The sequence below is a fragment of the Protobothrops mucrosquamatus genome, unplaced genomic scaffold (genome assembly GCF_001527695.2).
Source record: "Protobothrops mucrosquamatus isolate PMUCROS unplaced genomic scaffold, P.Mucros_1.0 scaffold3182, whole genome shotgun sequence".
NCBI lineage: Eukaryota > Metazoa > Chordata > Lepidosauria > Squamata > Viperidae > Protobothrops > Protobothrops mucrosquamatus.
The window spans coordinates 139,185-147,495 of record NW_015389180.1 but is presented as its reverse complement, the minus strand read 5'-3'; positions in this window follow the sequence as shown (position 1 = coordinate 147,495).

Genomic DNA, 8,311 nt, shown 5'->3' with positions numbered 1-8,311 from the left:
GGCTGCCACAGCAGCTGTAGACCTGCTCATGGCCAGCCTGCTTGATCTCCTCTCCCCCCACCCTCCCCCTCCCCCTCCTTCGGTGCAGCTGACTCTGCCTCCTCCCAAGGCTGCTGCTTTTTCTCTCTCTCCCTCTCCTGCCCAAACTGCCTCCTTTTATAGGCTCTCCTGTCTCCGCCCCCCTCCTCCTTTCTCATGGGGGAGGGTGAGCCAGAAGTGAACCTGGGGCCTTTGCAGCTCCAGAGGACTCTCTCACTGTAAGTCCTTGCCTGTGCTGGCTCTTTCCCTCCCCTACTACACTTGGCTAGGCAGGGCTGCGTACCACCTGCCACTGATTAATGTACCACAAGTGGTACGCGTACCACTGGTTGAAAAGCCCTGCAGTAAAGAACGCCCTAGCGAAAGCCGAGGCAGACATAAAAGCACAGGCCGACAAGAAGAGGGGGTCCCACAAGCCATTCCAGGTGGGCGACTGGGTATACCTGTCGACCAAATACCTACGCCTGGGAGTGCCCTGTAAAAAGCTGGGCCCGAAGTACCTAGGGCCCTTCCAGGTTGTCCAGGTCATCAACCCGGTAACTGTGCGGTTGCAGCTACCCCGATTCCTGGGGAAGGTACACCCAGTATTTCACAGTAGCCTGCTGAAACCGGCAGGGGGTTTCCCAGGTAGGCCCGTGGGTGAGGCACCGGGTCCGGTCTCTGGGGAACACTTTGAAATCCAGGAGGTCCTAGACTCTCGGACCCATCGTGGGCGGGTACAATATTTGGTCTGGTGGAAGGGGTACCCCCTCTCAGAGGCATCGTGGGTGCGGGAGGAGGATGTCCACGCACCACGACTGGTGCAATCATTCCACCGCCGACACCCTGGGAAGCCGGGAGGCGGGCCAAGGGAACCGTCCGCCAGGGTGAACGTACACTCATCTGATTCTCCTTGCCTTCCAGGTGGAGCCCTGGTAGAGGGAGCCGCCTGTCAAGCCCTGTGGGCTCGACAATTACAGGAGGGAGGGGACTCAAGCAGCCGGCCGCCGAGACAAGCAGCCGGCCGCCGGAATCGCAGCCAGACGCCGAGGCAAGCAGCCGGCCGCCAGAATCGCCGTGCAGGAGGAACAGCTGTCCTGGCCTGCACGGCAGCCTGCTGGGCGGCGTGGGAGGCTCCGGAGCACACCAGGACGGCCTGTCAAAACCCGGCTAGGTCAGCTGGACGGCGCTTCATCGCAATCAACTCCGGCAGCAGCGGCAGCAGGGGGGATTCCCTGGCGGCGTGGGACGCGGCGTGGAGACATCGCTGATGGGCGGGGCATCCCACAGAGGCTCCGCGGCCTGTGGTTTTTGCAGCAGTGCCCGTATCGGCTTACCAGGGTGCGGGAGGGCCGGAGCAGCCCAGAGCCGTCGGCGTGAGGAACAGCAGGAGGGAGGCCGGGCATTGGACTGCAGCTTTTCACCTCCAAGGACCGGATGCTGGCTTGCTGATTGGGGCGGAACTGCAGGGGGGGAGGCTATGTAAAGCGCTGGGAGCAGACCACTCCCAGCGCTGACTTATTACTGCACTGAATAAACCTGCTTGTCACCTCGTTCCTGCGTTCCTGGATTTGTTTACACAGACGAAGGACGTCTGACACTTACAGAATATCCTGAAGTTTCTAATCATCTCTCCTGAGAGAGCCAATCTTAAACCTAATGAAAAGGTAATAATTGCCTGAAGACATAATTGTAGGAGATGACCAGGCTGAGTCTGAGGGCAGGGTCAAATGCATCATCAGTCTGGAGTCCCTACACCCCCAAAATAGACCTATGTCCAGCCCCTCCTTGAAGTTTGCTGACTCTTATCTGCCACTAATTTGCCTTAACTGTTAGTAGATCAGATTCCTGTGTATAGATTGCATGGAATAAACTGAGAGCTTTTTTTGAACTCTATCCTGGCTCCTGGTTTCTTGTGCCTGACAATCTGATCTACTCCCAAAAAATTTCACAGACTACAACAGAACCATAGCATGGCATCAGATCAGCAAGCTGGAGCAACAGCTAATGGTTCAGAAATAGCATTTGCAGATGCTAAGAAGGTTTGGAAACTGAAGTGCAGAATCTAGCAGCAAATATGCACCAGCTGCTCATGTCAAGGTTCCGACTAATGAAACACTTCAAAGAACTTCCAGGCATCTTATCCTAAAAAGTATTTTTTATTCATGTGACAAAATGTCGGCACGGCATGATAAAAGGGATGCTAAGATCTGAAATTTCCACCCACCGAGCAGTTATTTTGCTATCATTTCTCCTCCCTTATTCTGCTGTCATGATTTACGTTCTCCAATTAGTTTGAAGGGCAAAGGTTCTCTTCCATCCTCTTTCGCGGGCTTTTCCCTCCTCCCTCATTCTCCTCTGAATTAACTCTAAAAGTACCAGACAGTTCAGCATAATTTGTCAAAGCAAGAATATTCAATATTAGCAGCGTTGACAGCTCAAGCAGCTGCAAAATTTGGCTCAACAATTGCCCCTTCCACAGCCTCCGCCACCTGCTGCAGCTGTTCCAGCTCCAATACCAGCAGCCGGTGTGATTATTCCCAAGATGCCTAGCTGTTTACTGGAGAGATTTACAAGAGACACAACCCAGATGAGAACGTGCCTTGCTCAGCATGACGTCTTCATCAGCATCCGACCAGGGGAGTTTCCGATGGACAGATCATGGGTCTCTCTCATTCTCAGCCTCCTCACAGCTTCTGCCTCATCAAGTGCAATGGCCCAGTGCTTGATGACTTCCAAAACTTCCTAGCCCAATTTAGGCAACACTTCAGTGATCCCGTACAAGCAGAAACCGCTGCTGAACAACTCAGCCAGCTTTGCCAAGGCAATGGCACAGTAAGATCTTACATTGAACAATTCAAACTGATTGCCACTGATTTGGATTGGAATGAGCCATCCCTGATTTCACAGTTCAGACATGGCCTGAGCGACAAGATTGCGAACAAACTCATCAGGCAAGGAGGTCCCTGTACACTGGATGAAGCCTACATGGCCTCCATAACAATTGAATCACGTTTCGCTGAAATCCAGGTTCGCTCCAACTGTCGCTCTCTGCCACATCCTTGGCTATCAGCTCCTGTCTCCACCCCATGCACACCAACTGTTCTCAAGCTGGATGGGGAAGAACCAATACAAATTGGAGCAGCCAGACAGGCCTCAGGCATGGAAGAATGGCAGAAGCACAGGGAGTTAGCTTTCTGTTTCTAATGTGGAGAACCCAGACACATGGTCAAGGACTGTTCTCCAAGAAGGGAAATAAATGCCCCAGCAGTTCCTCCACCACCACCCACCCAGAATGCAAACCCCAGGACCAGGGAAATAGCAAGAGCTCCTCCCGCAAGAGCTCATAGGAGTAGCTCACCAAGCATTGAACGGGGCACACACAAAACCACACCAAGGTATGTTGTTACGCATTGGTTCTGTTCTATCCTTCCCCTCTGGTTGGGAAGAAATGTTACCTGCTCTGCAACAGCTAAATTTATAGACCTGGCAACAGTAGAGAAGCTCAAGATTCCAATGGTCCCTCTGCAGTGCCCCTTGCAAGTAAAAACTATTCTTGGCCAGCTTTTGAACGCAGGTCCCATCACATACTCCACTGTGCCCCTGCAATTAACCATAGGCAACCACTCAGAAATGTTAACCCTTTTTGTGACCAGCCATCTGGACCTTCCCATAGTCTTGGGAGCCAGTTGGTTGCTACTTCATGACCCCACATTTAAGCAGAAGAAACAGTCTCTTTCTTTTAACAATCCTTTTTAAAAAAAAAACAAAAAACAAGTTTTATTAGTTTTTTTCATTTTACAAACAAGAGCTTATGGCTCAACGTGGTGGCAGGGTAGTCAATTGTCCAAAAACAAAGTCATACTCATATAGTTCAGATTAAATCATTAGAAGCCCCCTCTCTATTCCCTCTAATAATATATTATATTCAAATTAATGTATTTCAATACAACTAAGTCAATCCAAACAATCATCAATAACATTTCATTTAAATAAGTCCAAATCCTGTATTAAGCTTTACTATTTCAATTGCTATATTCCATATTGCTAGTATAAATACATAATTAACACTTCAGGTGTCTCTCCATTCCCTTTTTCCTTAACATAGTCAATAATCATTTATTAATATCATTTTTCTTTTTTTCTTATTCTTCTTCCATAACAAAATAACTATAATTTCTAATAGCAAAAATATTAGTTCAAAAAAGAAAAGAGAAAGAAAACAAAAAACAAAAACAAAACAAAAACGAGAAAAAAATACCTTTCTACTCTATTATACTTTATAATCTATCAATCCCTCAATATCTATGTCAAACTCCTTTAACCACCTCCCAAAATTACTATATCCACAACAAACATGTTAATACATAAACGAACATCTTATTAAATTCAAATCTTTAATTAATTTTTATTCAATCTAACATCTTATTTAACTGTCTTAAACCATGAATCAATCCATGTCTAATAAACCTTTTAAACCCGTTATATAAAGCCTTGAGTCACACTCTTAAATCTTATTCTAGCTTTCTTTTTATGCCAGACAGGTTTCCATAGCAACGCCTCTATATCAATGAACAAGTCACTTTTTGTGCCTTGTAGTATCCTTTGGGTCAAACAAAAGCGTCCCCTTTTCTGTTTTAGAGACCTAGCTCCTTTGTAAATAATCCCATGTTGTTTTAAGGAGTCAAGTCTCCACATCTGAAACTGTTGAATAACAGACTCAGTTATGTCCAACTTTGTAGTTAATAGTTGCTTATCCAAGCTATCATGGTTCTTGGTTAGTTGAGCTTGTCTATCCATTTCTGTTGGTTTTGGAATTGTAAGTGGTTTAATTACAGTCCTTTTTGGTTCCTCAGAGATCTCATCAGAATGCATATGAAGTAAAATGGAATCTTCTTTAATCTTAGTTGGTTCCACTTCTGTTGTTTTTTGGTCTATATAATGTTCAGATAGAGTCTGGGGATCAATTTGTAGATTCAAAGCAGAATTTCTGTTTCCTATTGCTATGGTGCACTCTTTTATTTGCAAACGTATTTGGTCAGTAGCTTCATAAAGTTTTTCCAGTATGAGTTTATAGTCAAGTTGAACATAGGGTTTCTCCATTTCAAAAATAATTAGAAACAGTCTGTATCTTTTAGTAGAGGCTGTGTTCAAGGAGCATTTAATCAGTATCCACTCCCACAAATACAGCTGTTAAGTTTCTTTGTCTTTTCCCTTTTATGGTAATCTGAAGGTCAAAGTCAGTCTTACCATCAGAAAAAGAAACAGTTGCAATTTTGACTTTTTCCACAAGGTGTCCTCAGTAAAATATAAAATCTCCTCCCAGACACCAGGGATAACGTTAACAAGATCAGAAAACACACGAAAAAGAAGAATTCTTCAGATGTAGACTAAGTGCAGTAATAATTCAATATTAAAAAAAAAATTTCCAAGATCCCAAAGTGAATAAAAAATTAAAAATAGAAAAAAAATTACTTTAAATTAATTCAGTCCATTTAAGCTTCTTTTCCCACACTCACAAACGCCGCCTTCTTAGAGTAGGGAAATAATTTCAAAAGTGCTTTTTACAGGCACAAAAGAAAAGGGAGAACCAAGAGAGGGAAAAGAAAAAAGAAAAAAAATCTCACCCGGCTCAGCCACGGTGGTTCCTGTGCTTAGATGTTCTTCTGACTTCTGGTTACAGCGGCAAGGTGAACGGCCATTTTACTGGCCGGTCTTTCCACCGTCGGCCCAAAGGAGCAATCTCAGGCCGTGGAAGGAGCTGCCACTCTCCCACAGACGACAAGGACCTCCTCAACGGTAGCTGCCCCTCCAGGGTGGCTTTTCGACCCGATTAAGGGTCTACCAGCAGCGGAGGATCAGCTGGCGAAGAGAGCAGTCTCTTCGCACAGCTGCAAGGGCCGTGATCCGGAACCGGAAGTCCTTTTAACAATCCTGATTGCCTGTCTCATTGTGATCGGCTATCCAAAAGGGTCTATGACGACTCACAGTGGCCAGGTGGGCATGGCTGGGTGGTCGCAGCTGGGTTGTCACGACTAGGTACGGGTGGCTGGGTAGGCGTGGCCAGCTTGACGCCACTCACTCGGCACAGCTGGTGTACAGCCAGGTGGGTGGCTGAGTAGGCATGGCTGGATAGGTGCGGCTGGCTCGGCTCCGCTGACTTAGGATGGCTGGCTCGGCACGAAATAAGTTTCACTGGCTAACTTGATGTGGAGACAACTTGGTGCCCCACAAGCTCCTCACCTCCCCAAACTGCTGGCAGCCAAGTGTGCCTGCACACACACACACACTGCATTCCAAATTTGTGGACTTTTATCCACACAGGAAGGAGAGGTCCTTCTACCCAAGCCCAGGCATGATTGTGGATAAAAGTCTCCAAGCCTGGAATGGTGTCTCTCTGTGTGTGCATGTGTGTGCATGCAGCATGCCAAACGAGACATTCTCCCAATCCCAGACATCCAAGTGTTGGCATTTCCCTGTCCGGTGCCCCCTCCTGGCAAATCAGGAGGCGGAGGGTGACACTGCTGCATGTTGAAGCATGGAGGAGAACGTCTGCAGGAAGCAGTTTCCTCTGAGTCCAACTTCTGCCTTGACAGATCGGTGGAGAGAAGGAGGGGGTGGCAGGGGAGCTGCGTGGGGGAGGATGGCAAGGCAAAGGAGGAGGCAGAGGGCGACACTGCTGTGCATGGAGGTGCGGAGTCAAACTTCTGCCTTGACAGATCTCTGGAGAGCAAGAAGAGGAGAGGCAGGGGAGCAGAGTTTCCCGGTCCTGCATGAGGGAGGTTGGCCCTTTTCAAAAGGGAATCCCCATTTCCAAGCATGCGGGTGCATGATAAGGATGCTGGCTTGTTGAGGCAGCCTTCCCTCACGCAGCTCCCCCGCCACCCCCTCCTTCTCTCCAGAGATCTTTGAAATTCAACCAAGAAAAAAAGAAATGACATCATTAATATGTTATAAATGAGTGCCTGAAGACTGCACAATGCTCTGGTGCAGATCAGCAATGACATGTTCAATAGCTCCCCTTTAAAATCTCTACATTATGTTTTCCAACTCTATAGTTTAAAAATAATCTTCATAGTGAAAGGAATAAAGTATTATTAAGAAATTTCTAATGAGTCTAAAGGTTGAAGCAGAAGCCAACTGAAGATCAGAAATAATAATATATATCTTATCTAAGTATTGACAGGTACAAATGTGAAAAGTAGAAGTCACTAGCTAACTGAAATTGCAAGCAGAGGAAATATCGAAATAACTATAGGAGACGAACTGTGCTAACAGAAAATTAGATGGTGAAAGATAGGATATGGACAAAGGGGCTTCCTGGAACATGGGAAGGACAGTGGTTTTAGGCGGTCCGGATAGAGTTTATCAGATGATTAGGGAAGGGGCGTTGAGTGCGATAGGGGAGGGGGGAATCTGCATCGGGGGTAGGATATAAAAATGTGTCAAACAGCTCTTTAAGGTGTGGCTGAACTCCTGTGTGTGTTTCAGTCCACCAAGCCTTTGCAAACGCTTTATTTTGAATAAAACTTTGTTGCTGGAATTCCAAGTGAGTTTGTTTGTTTTGGGATCTTGAGCCACGTTCCAAAGAACTTGGGGCCTCGTCCGGGATATCCAAACGGTCCCCGGATCACCGGGAGTGGCCACCCCTAAGGGGACAGGCGCCACGTCGATTTAGATGGTCTCCTGAAAGGTGACCACCCCCGGCCCGGTACCCGTGAAGAACCGGACACTAAATAGTGGATTCCAGGGACAAAGTAGGTCAGGTCATTATTTTTTTGTAACGTTCCGAGAGTCTGAAGGACTGGCAAGGTGAGGAGGTGGGTCAAGTACCAATTGCCGGGAAACTCTGTGCACAGACCCAGGTAAGAAAATCCGGGCATTTTCACAGTTACCTGGGCGGCTGGGTGGGTAGGCTGGTGTGAATCTGAGACCTGTGAGAGTGTGACTGAGATGCCCCGAGAGTCATAAGGACTGGCAAGGCGAAGTGAGTGCAGACTCCAGAGTACGACTTTCTATACCTCCGCGAGGAGATTGGCCGGAAAAGGAGGAAGTGACTTGGTGAAGTATAAGGTGGTCTCACTAGGTTTGTAAGGGGGTTGAAGGAGGAGGGAGGAATTAGTACGGTCAGTGGGAGGGGCAGATATGGCGGGAGCAGAGGACCATATCAAGTTAGGGGAGCACGCACACGCTACTTACAAGCTTGTGGGTGCTCCGGTCCTCAGGTCTCTACTCGGTCCCCAGGAGACTTAGACCCTCCGACCCGGGACCACCGGCTGATGTTATGTAATGC